Raw genomic sequence first — 16453 nt, 5'->3', positions numbered from 1 at the left:
CCAGCCGTAAAAAAGACTAGCACCGGAAAATCAACAAGAGAAGAATGCGAACCGATACCAATGGCGACGACCACAGCGACGAAAAGGGACTTGCGATTGGAAGCTCGGTACGTGGAACTGCAGATCTCTCAACTTCTTCGGGAGCACCCGCATACTCGCCGATATACTGAAGGACCGCGGGTTCGGAATCGTAGCGCTGCAGGAGGTGTGTTGGACAGGATCTATGGTGCGAACGTTTAGAGGTAATCATACCATCTACCAGAGTTGCGGCAACACACGTGAGCTGGGAACAGCTTTTATAGTGATGGGCGACATGCAGAGGCGCGTGATCGGTTGGTGGCCGATCGACGAAAGAATGTGCAGGTTGAGGATCAAGGGCCGATTCTTCAACATTAGCATAATAAACGTGCACAGCCCTCACTCCGGAAGCACTGATGATGACAAAGACGCATTTTACGCGCAGCTCGAACGCGAGTACGACCGCTGCCCAAACCACGACGTCAAGATCATCATAGGGGATCTAAACGCTCAGGTAGGCCAGGAGGAGGAATTCAGACCGACGATTGGAAAGTTCAGCGCCCACCAGCTGACGAACGAAAATGGCCTACGCCTCATCGATTTCGCCGCCTCCAAGAACATGGCCATTCGTAGCACCTTCTTCCAGCACAGCCTTCCGTATCGTTACACCTGGAGAACACCACAACAAACGGAATCGCAAATCGACCACGTTCTGATTGATGGACGACACTTCTCCGACATTATCGACGTCAGGACCTATCGTGGCGCCAATATCGACTCCGATCACTACCTGGTGATGGTTAAACTGCGCCCAAAACTCTCCGTTATTAACAACGTACATTACCGGCGGCCGCCCCGGTACGATCTAGAGCGACTGAAGCAACCGAATGTCGCCACCGCATACGCGCAGAATCTCGAGGCAGCGTTGCCGGACGAGGGTGTGCTCGATGTGGCCCCTCTAGAGGACTGCTGGAGTACAATGAAAGCAGCCATCAACAACGCAGCCGAGAGCACTATCGGGTACGTAGAACGGAGTCGACGAAACGATTGGTTCGACGAGGAGTGCAGAGCGGTTCTGGAGGAGAAGGATGCAGCGCGGGCGGTAATGCTGCAGCATGGAACCCGACAGAATGTGGAGCGATACAGACAGAAGCGGAAGCAGCAGACCCGTCTCTTCCGGGAGAAAAAGCGCCGCCTGGAAGAAGTGGAGTGCGAGGAAATGGAACTGCTGTGCCGTTCACAGGAAACACGCAAGTTCTACCAGAAGCTCAACGCATCCCGCAAAGGCTACGTGCCGCAAGCCGAAATCTGCAGGGATAAGGACGGGAGCCTCCTGACGGACAAACGTGAGGTGATCGAAAGGTGGAAGCAGCACTTCGACGAGCACGTGAATGGCGAAGAGAATGTAGGCACGGAGGACCAAGGCAGCGGAGGAAATGACTATGTTGGTGCAGCAGAGGACGGGAACGAACCAACTCCCACGCTGAGGTAAGTTAAGGATGCCATCCACCAGCTTAAAAACAACAAAGCGGCTGGTAAGGACGGTATCGCAGCGGAACTCATCAAGATGGGCTCGGAAAAGTTGGCCACCTGTCTGCACCAGTTAGTAGTCAAGATCTGGGAAACCGAACAGCTACCGGAGGAGTGGAAGGAAGGGATAATCTGTCCCATCCACAAGAAAGGCGACAAGTTAATGTGTGAGAACTTTCGAGCGATCACCATTTTGAATGCCGCCTACAAAGTGCTATCCCAGATCATCTTCCGTCGTCTTTCACCTAAAGTAAATGAGTTCGTGGGAAGTTACCAAGCCGGTTTCATCGACGGCCGGTCGACAACGGACCAGATCTTCACCGTACGGCAAATCCTCCAGAAATGCCGTGAATACCAGGTCCCAACGCATCACCTGTTCATCGACTTCAAAGCGGCATACGACAGTATCGACCGCACAGAGCTATGGAAAATTATGGACGAGAACAGCTTTCCCGGGAAGCTGACTAGACTGATAAGAGCAACGATGGACGGTGTGCAGAACAGCGTAAGGATTTCGGGTGAACTATCCAGTTCATTTGGATCTCGACGGGGACTACGACAAGGTGATGGACTATCCTGCCTACTATTCAACATCGCCCTGGAAGGTGTTATGCGACGAGCCGGGCTCAACAGCCGGGGTACGATCTTCACGAAATCCAGCCAATTTGTATGTTTTGCGGATGACATGGATATTATTGCTAGGACATTTGGAACGGTGGCAGAACAGTACACCCGCCTGAAACGTGAAGCAGCAAAGGTCGGACTGGTGGTGAATGCGGCTAAGACAAAGTACATGCTGGTAGGTGGGACTGAGCGAGACAGGACAAGCCTTGGCAGCAATGTTACGATAGACGGGGATACTTTCGAGGTGGTAGAAGAATTCGTCTACCTCGGTTCCTTGCTAACGGCTGACAATAACGTGAGCCGTGAAATACGAAGGCGCATCATCAGTGGAAGTCGTGCCTATTATGGGCTCCAGAAGAAACTGCGGTCAAAAAAGATTCACCCCCGCACCAAATGTACCATGTACAAGACGTTAATAAGACCGGTGGTTCTCTACGGGCACGAGACGTGGACGATGCTCGAGGAGGACATGCAAGCAATCGGAGTTTTCGAGTGACGGGTGCTAAGGACGATCTTCGGCGGCGTGCAGGAGAACGGTGTGTGGCGGAGAAGGATGAACCACGAGCTCGCTGCACTTTATGGCGAACCCAGCATCCAGAAGGTAGCCAAAGCCGGAAGGATACGGTTGGCAGGGCATGTTGCAAGAATGCCGGACAACAACCCTGCAAAGTTGGTGTTTGCTAACCATCCGGTTGGTACAAGAAGGCGTGGAGCGCAGAGAGCACGATGGGCGGACCAGGTGGAGCGTGATCTGGCGAGTGTTGGGCGTGACCGACGTTGGAGAGCTGCAGCTGCAAATCGAGTATTATGGCGGCAAATTGTTGATTCAGTATTATCATGAATTTGATGTTAACTAAATAAATGAATGAAAATGAATGAGATACAACAGAATGGATTGTTACAACACGCTGAATTGAATGGTACTTACCATTAATTCAATTGTTTAAAACGATAGAGTAACAACAGGAGGATGCGGCTTCAATTTTTCCATTTCCACATTGCGTCTGTATCGCGTGCATCTCCTCGCGGCCATATCGCCGCAGCCTCATGTGGATTTGATATGAGCGCCGCATGCAGAATTTGTGACCATCAGGTCGCTCATAGTGGTGCGGGCATATTTTGGCAACTTGATGGAAAAGAAGAAGACAAACGCGTTTTGCGGATTTATCTTGCAAGGCACAATAAAACTCAGAAATCACAACACAAATCCGAGCACCGAGCGCGAGCTTGCCGTGCAGCGAGGAGTTCGTCCAACACTCATCATTGCTTGTTGTGTTTCTCACGTCCACTCACATTCAAAAAGCACTTGGGAGTTCCACTCCCATACATAGAAAGACTCTCGACTCTCGAGGCGAAAATCACACTCAAAAACCCGAAATAGGGTAAGGGAGGTATTTTGGGCCGCTTTAGGAAGTGGATGAACAATTCAGCGAAAAAAGAAGGTTCCCACATCTAAATATGGATAATTTCAGTAGGCATTACGTAGAGCAACATGTTTTCTGTCGAAAAAGGCCAAACAGAACTCAAAATTGATGTAGTAAATACAAGAAATATCAAAACTCCTGAAGGATCTCGGGCTTCTATTTTGGACCACCTGACTTTATTTTGGACCACCAAGTGCACATATTTTGGCCCACCAAATTAAACTTCAATTGATCGATGAAATGAAAGCCCTCAGCAAAAATTTAAACATAGCTAAAACTACGTGAAGTTTACATCTTTTCGATTCATTTTTTTAGGCAGGGAACGTTTAAAAATTACGTAACGGTAAAAAAATATTTTGTTGATATTGCCAGTTTTTACGCATTGTAATATGATGTATCATAAAAAAATGTTACGCAAAACGTGTATTTGTTAACTATAGCATGACGTAAGTCACCATGTATAAATTACGTAACGCTTAATAGGAAGTGTGAAAGTCTTTGATTTTGCTAAATATAAAGGCGTTCCACATATATTGTAATGAGTGGAAAGGCCATCAAAAATAAAGTAATTTGAATGATACGTAGGGTCTGGGACCATTTGGGCAGGAGCACCTATTTCGGGCACTTGCTGCTATAACTCAGTCAACTTCAAACCGATTGACTTGAATTTTTGTACATGACTAGATACTGTGCGGATCTGATCGTGTCTCAAAAATCAAGTCAATCGGTTTAAAATTGACTGAGGGTTAGCAGCAAGTGCCCAAAATAGGTGCTCCTGCCCAAATGGTCCCAGACCCTAATTTGTCAAACATACATTAGATAACACATTGTTTCAGTCATCAACTAATTGCTGAGAAGGACAACTTTTCTAAACTGGATGGCTGAAACCTGAAAACTTCATCTTGTCGAAAAGATGTTAGGGCACAAATCGAATCGAAACGAAATTGGCGAAAAGTTGTTAGAACAAATCGAACCCACAACAATCTCATTGTGAAACAAACGTATAACAAACCAGATCAAGGGCGGTCCCAACTTATTCTATTTATCTGTTTTCAGAGTACATTACATTGGCATGAATGTTTTACCTTTTTAGAAGGAACTGGAGAGATGGATCTGACAGGTGGTCCAAAATATGTCCACATCTGATTATGTTGAACATATTTTGGCCATACCTCAAACCACCATTTCAGTAAATATTATCGCTCCACCGAGGTTAAGAACAGTTTATTTTGAGTTCTTACATGGCCCTAACTACATTCACATGAAATAAATATTTATTTGTAAAATTTAATACCTCTTCGAAGCCGACTACAAATTTGTCACCGTCTTTGTTTTTGGTGGTTTTCCGTGTGTTTCATTGGAAGTGAAAACATTTTCTCTATTTTGGATACTGAACAGCATATTTAACTGACATCCAAAATAAAGGTCATCACACAGTTGAATACTTTTCGTGTTCCAATAAAAATATACCAAGATTTAGTAGAGATTATGTGATAAATATCATAAAACCTCCTAGGTGGGCCAAAATACCTGCCCGGTCCAAAATACCTCCACTACCCTAATCATCGGCTCTTTTTTCCGTGCCCCTCTCCCTCGCTCAATTTTTATTGCCTCTCTGTTTGTGGTTCGTTCGCTCCCTCGCGACGAGGCAGAAGCAAAACACCGCTCTAGAGCATGTTGCAAAACTCTTCTAAAATACGGTGGAGAAGCACTGGTGAGAGCACTACACTGGGCCATTACCAAGATTTGGGAGGAGGAAGTATTACCGGAGGAATGGATGGAAGGTATCGTGTGTCCCATCTACAAAAAGGGCGACAAGTTGGATTGCGGGAACTACCGCGTGATCACACTACTGAGCGTGTGTGACCGCCGTTTATCACCGATTGCAAGAGAGTTCGTGGGGCAATATCAGGCTGGATTTATGGGCGAACGCGATATAACGGACCAGATGTTCGCCATCCGCAAGGTGTTGCAGAAATGCCGCGAATACAACGTGCCCACGCATCACTTGTTCATCGATTTCAAATCGGCGTATGATACAATCGATCGAGAACAGCTATGGCAGATTATGCACGAATACGGATTCCCGGATAAACTGATACGGTTGATCAAGGCGACGATGGATCGAGTGATGTGCGTAGTTCGAGTATCAGGGACACTCTCGAGTCCCTTCGAATCTCGCAGAGGGTTACGGCAAGGTGATGGTCCTTCGTGCTTGCTGTTCAACGTTGCGTTAGAAGGTGTAATGAGGAGAGCGGGGATAAACACGAGTGGAAAGATTTTCACGAAGTCCGTTCAGCTGCTTGGTGTAGAGTATATAAACACTATTGATGTACTGCGGTAATAAGATTTGTATTATATTTGACATTTGTATGTTTATTGTCTGTGACGCTTTGGTTCAAGCTTTGGTCGTCTATTTGTCTATGGAAATGTCATTATTGAGAAGCTCAAAATAAACAATAATAGTAGAGGTGTAACCACATCGGAAAGCGGAGTGACTAATAAATCGTTGTTCGTAACTTGAGTGAGGTATGTGGAATTTCTGCAGCATCCGAAACTGCACGTAATCCGGAGCGACTCGACACTTGGTTTCGCTGATGATATTGATATTATTGCTCATAAATTAAAGACGATGGCGGAAACGTACATCCGACTAAAGAGTGATGCCAGGCGAATCGGATTAGTCATTAATGTGTCGAAGACAAAGTACATGATGGCAAAGGGCTGCAGGAAGGAATCACCGTGCCCGCCTCCCCGAATTTATATCGATGGTGATGAAATCGAGGTGGTTGAAGAATTCGTGTACTTGGGCTCACTGGTGACCGCCGACAACAACACCAGTGAGAAATTCAGAGGCGCATTGTGGCAGGAAATCGTGCTTACTCGACGATCGAATAAAGTTCGCCGTAACACGAAGTTAACTATCTACAAAACGCTGATTAGACCGATCGTCCTCTATGGGCAGGAAACATGGACCCTATATGAGAGGACCAACGCGCCCTTGGAGTTTTCGAACGGAAGGTGTTGCGTACCATCTACGCACGGCGGAGCGCAGATGGAGGACGGGACTTGGAGAAGGCGAATGAACCACGAGCTGCATCAGCTGCTGAGAGAACCAACCATCGTCCATACCGCGAAAATCGGGAGGCTACGGTGGGCGGGTCACGTCATCAGGGTGTCGGATAGCAACCCGACTTAAATGGTTCTCGAGAGTCATCTGACCGGTACAAGAAGACGTGGTGCGCAGCGAGCTAGGTGGGTCGACCAAGTGGAGGACGATCTGCGGACCCTACGCAGAGTGCGGAACTGGAGACAAACAGTTATGGACCGAGTGGAATGGAGACGGCTACTATTTACAGCAGAGGCCACCCCGGCCTTAGCCTGATCGCACACACACACTGGTTGAAAACACTAGTTTTGACATGGTAGCAATTCACTTCTTCTTCTTCTTCTTCTTTATGCCTTGACGTTCTCACTGGAACTTGGCCTGCCTCTCTTCAACTTAGTGTTCTTAGAGCACTTCCACAGTTATTAATTGAAGGACTTTCCTTGCCTGCCATTGCATGAATTTGTATAGTGTGAGGCAAGCACAATGATACACTATGCCCATGGAGTCGAAAAAATGTTTCCTACCAGTACGAGAGTCGAACCCGCCGTCTCCGGATTGGCGATCCACAACCTTAACCACTAGGCTAACTGAAGATCCACAGCAATCCACCTAGCGGCAGAATTGTGAACCAAACTACTAGACTTTATGAAGCAAACGACCTCCTGAAAAACTATTACAGTCGGAACCCGCTCGTTGAGCCACAACCTCCACCCAACCAACGAATTCGATTCGCTAGTTGGGTGAAGTGACAGCAGCACAAGGGGCGTGCGCATTGTTTTTTTAAATCATGTTTAGGTTGGAAGCAAAAAGGAAAAAAAATATCAATTTGTTTTACATTTAGAGCAAAACTGATATGTTTTGCAAGATACATATATGGCCAATGCGAGAAATAATTATTTTCACCCATTTTCAGTCGGTGAAGTGAAAATATAGATGTTTATGAAACCACCCGGACCAAAAGCAAGCACAAATCACTTTCAATGATCAACAAAATAAAGATTGCCGATGTTTTGCATTTGTTTCGAAGTAATTGTACATATTCTTTTTTTTAAAGAAATATGAAATAAAAATTCTTCTCGATTATCAGTAAAGTTTAAGCAATCAAAAACTCATTAGCTCGCCCCTCGGAATTACAGATTGGTTGTCATTTTCAGTTTGACATTGAATTATGACATCCAGGTACTTTTTAGTTGGCTGACAGCTCAACTAACGGGGCCCCAACTAAAAAGCCACCCAACTATTAAGCCCCCAACCAGCGAGTCATGACTGTACAAGACTGATTCAGGTTTCAATACGAGACGCTAACATCTTGATGTTCCTGTTAGGGAACGATTCTCTTATTTGATAGTTGATTTTTGCCCGAAATTATCTGAATCAGGGTTCCTGATTTCCACTTTTTATCTTCTTCCACATTCGAAGAAAGTCAGCAGCGAACGGTTGTCGCTTTAATTCGTGTGTATACTTGTCAGCGACGACAGCAAACTCCGGCGAACGGTGGGAAGCCACACTTGGAGATTACTCATTCGTACACATTCGCATCGCAAGCGAATGCGATTCGTGAGTGATGCGATTGACATTGTGCATACGAATTTTTGATGTTTTCGAACTATTTTCTTTGCTAATCTAGCATTTCAACAACAATACAGTACAAATGTATGCATTACATGCAGGAATTCTCTTCTACTTATGATAATAGCCGCTTCGATCGCTCACCAGCATTCTTCACCATTCGCCATTCATTCATTCGCTTGCGATCCAAACTGCGACGAATGGCAACGAATATTCATGTCAAGCAGCTGGCTCATCGCTTCCCACTGGTGATGGGGTTGCGTGTTTGATCACGACGATCCGTTTGCTGCATCTTTCTCGATTCGCTTCAGCAAAGAGGAGTGAATATGAATGGAGTGAGGCAAATATACCGATCCTTGCTGAATGTAGGCCATCAAAATGAGATTGCTTAGTTCTTACGTTGCTCTTTTACATTAAACTTAGGAACATGTTTACAAGTTAAAATAGCACATTTAACACAAAAATAAAACTTGTAATAATACTTTGCCGAAGAGTTAAACTTTCTATCTTACCGGGATCGTGAGATAGAGCTGGCTGAAAAGGCCCTCTTTTACATGCTCACTAGCGTCACCTAGCGGCAAAATACCAAACCAAACTGCTTGTCCTCAAACCAAACTGTCTGTCTTCTGGATGCCATTGAGTTTCTGAACAACTTTGCTGAAGACTTGAACTTTCTATCTTATCTAGATTGCGACATATAAAGCTGCTTGAAAATGCTCATTTTTATATGCCCACTAGCGTCATCTAGCGGCAGAATTGCGAACCAAACTGCTTGCCTATATGATGTCATCGACCTTCTGAACAACTTTGCTGAAGACGGTATGCAGATTATCAGGATTTTGAAAATCGATTAACTAGTTTTCAAGTAATGCTAAACTTTCCAAGGTTTGGCTGAGTTTTGCGATACTTTTTCAAGCGAGCGCATACTTATGTGGGGTGATGTATTAGTCTGCAAGCCGTAGCGCCATCGGATAGTTTCTCCGCCTTCGGAAATAAGATCAAGCTCAGCTTCTTCCAAACCTTTGGGGAGAATTTATTGTTCACATATGTCTTTATTTCAAATCAGAACATCTTGCCAGCCTCTGCAATGGCTACTTTCAATGTTCGGTTGGAATTCAGAACTTGGGGCCTTTACAAAGTTAAAGGATTCTGCAGTTTTCGCAAGTTCGTCATCGGCGACCGTATCACATAGCCTGTCCTCGTCTCCAGCGCTTTTAAGAAAGGAGGCCAAGCATTCGGGATATGACGCATTAATAGTCTCTCAATGATCCTCTCCAGCATCGCATCTTCTGTGGGAGTCATCAAACATCGTGTCTTAGCTATCATGATCCTGAGGCATTAGCCTAGGAGTTCGTATTGGCACCATAAAGCAAGCTTTATCTCGGTATTGAGCGCAACTTTGGCAGCTGTAATCGCTACTCGTCGTTAATCCGGCTCCTCATTATTACGTGCTCGATTCATCCGTCGCATTGCACGTAGACAAGTGCAGCTCAGGTTCGCTATAACCTCAGTCAGGTTGTCTTCCATTACTATTGTGGAGTTCCTGCCGCTACCTGCTGTTATTGTAGTCGATACTATAGCGAACCACCAGGTGGTCACTATCAGGTCACTATCTTGGCATCATCTACTCTCCAGTTCGATCTAATTGTTAGGTCAGGACTACAAAAAGTAACGTCGATCATTGATTCCGCTCCGTTTCGGTTAAAGGTATTTTTAGTACCGATATTAGCCAAATCGTCATTGAGCGTGGTCTGTGCTTCTTGCAGGATCTGACTCTGCTGGTTCATGAAACGGCTTTCCCATTCCACGTCCCAGGTATTGAAGTCACCCGCTGGTTCAGGTAACGCAGTTACATAGCTGCGTTACCTGCATACTGACTTTTCAGCTGAGATTCTCTTGAAGGTCGGACATTTAGGGTCTCCCATCAGGTGTTTGCTGTTTGCAGATTTCCTGGAACAAATCAAACAATATGGAGGGTATACCCTACAGAGGTCGCCCCTGTCAAGGCTTTTACAGTCCCGGTGAGTACCCTTTAGCAAGAACTTTTTTCGCCAGACACTTGTAGGAGATGCCCTTGTGCGTTGAACACTACGTATAACGGCTGCAAGATCTGTGAGCGAGCATCTCCTCCAAGACCTTTGAGTACTTAGACTAATCCGTCTTGATGACGAGGGTGTACTGGTGTGGACCCTGCACTCCTACCTTCTCTTGGCTTGGGGTTTCTAAGTTCCAGTTCGTCTCTTCACCCTTTTCTCCTTCTGCCTGTCCACTAGGGTCCAGGGGGTGTCTTCCCCCTGACACACCGTAACTTGTGGTGGCTGAGGACCTACACAAGGTCACAATACCCTAGTCTTTTAAACCCGGAACGGACTGACATTTACAGGACCATCCTTTTCAGCTTTTTGGGACATCTAACCGGAGTCCGATTTACAGGCATTACATACTACCCTTCTCCTTCGGGGTTAAAACCCTCCTAGACTTGTGAGCGCCACCTGGTAGCTCCTACCCTGACGGATGCCTTGCACGTCTCTGTGATGGCTTATGTAAGCCATCATGTTCGGTGTACCTTTCAAGCTACCCGCGAATGCGAAGATAGTCTGAGCTGAGTTCACCACTTTCATCTTGATGGGCTCTGCTGCTGTCAAATTGCCATAAGGGGCTGTCCATAAACCACGTGGTCATTTTTTCGGGACTTTTCAAACACCCCCCCCCCCCCACGTGGTCATTTGTCCATACAAAATTTTTTATTTGTCCATATCATTGGCCGAACACCCCCCCCATGACCACGTGGTTTATGGACAGCCCCTAAGTATATCATGGCCCTGCTTGAGTGCCATCATCAACTTAAGGCTCAGCAAACTCTGCTTGAGGTCCTTGGTGGTGTTTGAATTCGAGGACGCAGATCAATGATGGAATCAAGCTGTTGTGCTGCTACCTCCATGTTCAAAAGGCCATTCTTGTTTTTTTTTTATATATGGCCGTCGTCAACCACGTTACCGAATTCCACTATTGTTAACTGAGAGTTTCCTCTGCCAATGGTAATTTTGCATGTGTATATCGTGTGGCAGGCACGAAGCTACTCTGTACCTAATGAAGTAGAGGTTATTTCCTTTACCAAAAGTTACTGGACCAACTGGGGAACGAACTCGTCACCCAAGGTATGGAATGAACCCTTCCAGACGGTATTAAATAGGTGAAAATCAGTCTTTTCCCCAAATAATCTTTTGAGAAACTTTCATTCTCGACAAACTGCACAATAATTATGAGGCGTTGTTTGTGGCATCAACATCATAAGTCCGATAAGTAAGTCCGTCTTCAATTTTAGTAAAAAAAAACCTGTCCAAAAGTCTAATATCGCCATTTAACGGCCATTAATCATGCCTTTCCAAATGCACACAAATATGTGTTATTATCAATATTTATTTTATTATTCCCGACTTTGGTCGGCATTCCGCCTGGTCCCGAACCGATTTCCAGCCCGTCTGCTGATCCTAATGGGTGTTATAAACTTGCTCCGAACAAGCAGCACCAGAGGTAACAGCCAGAGTGCGCAGCGCACACTTTGCGATATGTGCCATAAATATGCTCCATTAACGTCTCAATCGAACACTGGGATCGGTGCATCGGAACATGAGGGGCTAATCCGAGTGAAGCTTTGGTTTTGGATTCGAAATGGGAAGGTCAGACAGCCTGCAAAAAATTTAGCCGGTGCGCGAGTACGCGATGAAGCTGTTTCTGATAGCACGTAGGAATATGTTGGCAGATTTGGATCTGATGTTTCTTGAGTTGCACTATCATTACGCGTGCCTTGCCGATCGAAGAGATCAACATGACTATCGGAACGTTAAGGCCTTTTCTTGCGTCATCACAAAATGGCTTCTTCAGAATCATCATCCAAATTCAACTTTACACAGTATTGTACTAATACACTTACGTAAGAAAATCGACGCTTACCTTTTCTCTAAAATTCTCCACTTCACGCAAAATATTTGGAAAAGAAATATAGAACACACTATTCCAATTAAAATTCTCTTTCGAACTATCTATGCCACAAAGAAATATTTTCACTCAAACTTGAAAATTATACAAATTTGTCTCAACCGCACCAAGAGTTCGATGGCAATGTTTACCACCCACCACAGTACAACGACGACGGTAGCAGCGCGACGCGACGGTGCCGTCTGACGCACAATCGTCGATCATTGAACGCAGTGATGTCGATCTTGCGGGCCAATTTATCAATAAAATCAATCAAAATCATTGAAATAGTCAATTCAAATTTATCGATTATACGTCGTAAAATCGAACACTATTCTTCGAATGATTATTGTTGTACTTTGAAGCACATATGATAGTAATAAAAGCAAATAATTTTTATTTGTGAAATCTCCTCCACACTGTCCGCCAACACTGCTGCTGCTTGTAAACATCAACAGCGGAAGAGCATACTAAAAGTATTCGATAATTTTTAGCTTATTACATATAAAATTCGGTGTTTTTCGTAATATTGAGACATGTTTCATTGTTATTTAGCAAACCAAAGAAGTCTACTGCTTGAATTGCTTTTAAATGATTAACAATCTTGAAATGTTTACATTGGCAGAAGCGAGACAAAGAGGTGCTATTTTTGTTTGTTTGTTTATAGAACAAATGTAAAAGGCAACACCACTACTGTTGCGCTCGATGATTGTTAGAAATAAGAATCGAAAAAGAAGAGCTGAACTAGGAGTGATACGGGGAGTCACCTTAACACAACTGACTGAGTATTTGGCGTTAGGAATGTTCTCGGTAAGGTAAGAAGTATACTATGGTATAGCGACATTTGCACCTATTTAGACTCGGAAGGTGGAAGTTACATTCCACCTGACACAGGTCCTTACAGGTCATGGTTGCTTCCGACAGTATCTACACCGTTTCGGGCATGCGGATTCTCCCGAATGCCCAGCGTGCAATGGTTTGGAGGAAACGGCGGAACACGTTTTGTTCGTGTGCCCGCGTTTTCGCACAATGCGTGACCGCATGCTTGCCACATGCGGGGAGGACAGAAACCCGGACAACTTGGTCCAGAGGATGTGTAGGGATGAGTTTGGCTGGAACGCCGTTTCAACGGCTATTACCCACATCGTCTGGGAGCTACAGAGGAGGTGGCGCGTGGACTCGGAGAATGGCTAGTTCAGATGCAGTACAAGAGGTGGTCCAGGGGTTCGGAGTCGGCTTCGTAGGTCATAACGGTGCCCTGCGGTCGAGATCGACCCTTACAGCGATTAAATGGCCGCGGAGAGGAAGTCCCGGTAGCGGTGCTGTCGTGGCGTCGGTCTACTGGGTTGGATCCGAGCCCGCGGTTGGAAAGGGGTCCCCGGCAAGGGTCGGGGTAGGTGAGATCCTGCTGTCTGCAACCTACGGGTGCTTCTGATTGGGCCTGAAGGGTAGTGATACCCTTCCTTACGGGCAGGTCAGATCGGGTTGCACGTGGGCATTAGTTCTGTTAGGGTGTCTGTTGAGCAGATTATCCCCCTATGGTTTAGAAGGAAAAAAAAAAAAAAACTCGACATTATCACAGACGAATTTCGCGAAGGACTTTGCAGCGGCTAGCGTATACAAGTTCGCATGAGTTCATGGCAGGGTGGTCTACTGCTAAACAGTCAACCAATATTAGTTTGATTAGTGTGAAATGTAGCTGGAAAATGATAAATCATCACAGAAGTCGAAACATGAATGAGAAAACCCAATACTCCTTAGCACTTAAGTTCTCAAAATTCAATAATATTTTAATTTGGAACTGAGTCCAGTCTACAAACATGGATCTCTTTACTGATTTTATTGTTGAAATTTCATGGATACTTACCATTCATTGGCACTCCATGACATTTAGATGATGTCGTTGATACTACAACGGACTTCATCGTGGAAGATTTCGAACAATCTTGTCTTCTACGGTCTGTGAAGACCACAAGAGGAACCCCTTGGTGGAACTCTGCTCTGGAATAGTTCAGGAAACAATGTAGCAAGAGTTTGAACAGACGACTTTCGCTCGGATCGGAGGTTTCAGGTTTGCTCGCAAAGCCCAGAAAATGCTTCGATATGTTGAACGATCGGGCTAGAAAAAGCCTTTGTACAAATGTTTCCAGTTTGAGTGAAGTCGGTTGAACAAAATCATTGCGAAATATAAGGATTTCCGAGTGAACGGGCTGCAAAACGGTGAGTCGATAAGGAGAGCGTTCTACATAGCCCTCACAACTTCCTACCTCGTGCTTCCACGGGTCAAGCGGTGACAACGACCGCCAGCTAAAAGTTGTGTGCTTAGCTGGTAGTGCAGCCTGGACACTGATGCCCTTCTGATTTCAGCTAGATTGAGGAGGTACGACCCGAGCGTCTGTTCACCAAGGAGGTGCGGCTCAAACAGCGTCTGTTCTGGCATCCAGCGGCTGAGTAAGAAATGCTGCACCACGCCCAGCTAGATCCAAGGTCTCGCCCTTCGGCGAGACAGGAGTGTTGGCGTAGGCCCAATAATCCACCCGTAAAAATCCCCATTGCGAATAACATCGGAGAAAATACGACACGCGGCGAAATAAGGACTATGATTGGAAACTTGGAACATGGAATTGCAAGTCACTAGGTTTCGCAGGATGTGACAGCATAATTTACGACGAACTACATCCCCGCAACTTCGACATCGTGGCGTTGGAGGAACTTTGTTGGACTGGACAGAAAGTGTGGAAAAGCGGGCATCGAGCGGCTACCTTCTACCAAAGCTGTGGCACCACCAATGAACTGGGAACAGGATTTATAGTGTTGGGCAAGATGCGACAACGTGTGATCGGGTGGCAGTCGATCAACGCAAGGATGTGCATGTTGAGAGTTAAGGGCCGTTTCTTCAACTTCGCCGCATGACGTGAAAATCGTTGTCGGCGACATGAACGCGCAGGTAGGAAGGGAGGAAATGTACAGACCGGTAATCGGGCGAAACAGTCTGCACGCCGTATCAAATGATAACGGCCAGCGATGCGTAAACTTTGCAGCCTCCCGTGGTATGGTAGTCCGAAGCACCTTCTTCCCCCGCAAAGATATCCACAAAGCCACCTGGAGATCACCCGACCATCAAACAGAAAACCAAATCGACCACGTTCTAATCGACGGAAAATTCTTCTCGGACATAACCAATGTCCGCACATACCGCAGTGAGAATATAGATTCGGATTATTACTTAGTAGCTGTATGCATTCGCTCAAAACTTTCGACAGTTATCACCACGCGTCGAAGTCGAACGCCGCGACTCAACATCGAGCAGCTGCGTAACGTAGAAATGGCTCAAGACTACGCGCAGCAGTTAGCAGTGGCCCTACCAACAACGGAAGAGCAGCTTGGCGCAGCTACACTTGAAGATGGCTGGATGGACCTCCGATCCAGCATAGATAGAACCTCGGCTATAGCACTAGGCTTCGCGACTCCGAATCACAGAAACGACTGGTACGACGGTAAATGTGAACAGTTGAAAAACGAGAAGAATGTAGCATGGGCGAGAATGCTGCAACACCGTACGAGAGCGAATGAGGCACGTTACAAACAGGCGCGGAACAGGCAGAACTCAGTCTTCCGGATGAAGAAGCGCCAGCAGGAAGAACGAGATCGCGAAGCGATGGAAGAGCTGTACCGCGCTAAGGACACACGAAAGTTCTACGAGAAGCTGAACCGCTCGCGCAGAGGCTTCGTGCCACAAGCCGACATGTACCGAGATAATTACGGGAATATTCTCACGAGCGAGCGTGAGGTGGTCGACAGGTGGCGGCAGCATTACGATGAGCACCTCAATGGCGACGATGCAGGTACCGAAGGTGGCGTGGTAACAGATTTAGGAGTATGTGCTCAGGACGAAAGACTTCCGGCCCCTGACCTCCAAGAGATTGAGGAGGAGGTTGGCCGGTTGATAAACAACAAAGCCGCTGGGGCAGAGCAACTACCAAGCGAGCTTCTAAAATACGGTGGAGAAGCACTGGTGAGAGCACTACACTGGGTCATTACCAAGATTTGGGAGGAGGAAGTATTACCGGAGGAATGGATGGAAGGTATCGTGTGTCCCATCTACAAAAAGGGCGACAAGTTGGATTGCGGGAGCTATCGCGCGATCACACTACTGAGCGTTGCCTACAAGGTACTCTCCCAAATTTTATGCCGTCGTCTA

The sequence above is a fragment of the Aedes albopictus genome, chromosome 3, assembly GCF_035046485.1.
Source record: "Aedes albopictus strain Foshan chromosome 3, AalbF5, whole genome shotgun sequence".
Lineage (NCBI taxonomy): Eukaryota > Metazoa > Arthropoda > Insecta > Diptera > Culicidae > Aedes > Aedes albopictus.
Note: the sequence above shows the minus strand (reverse complement) of the source record.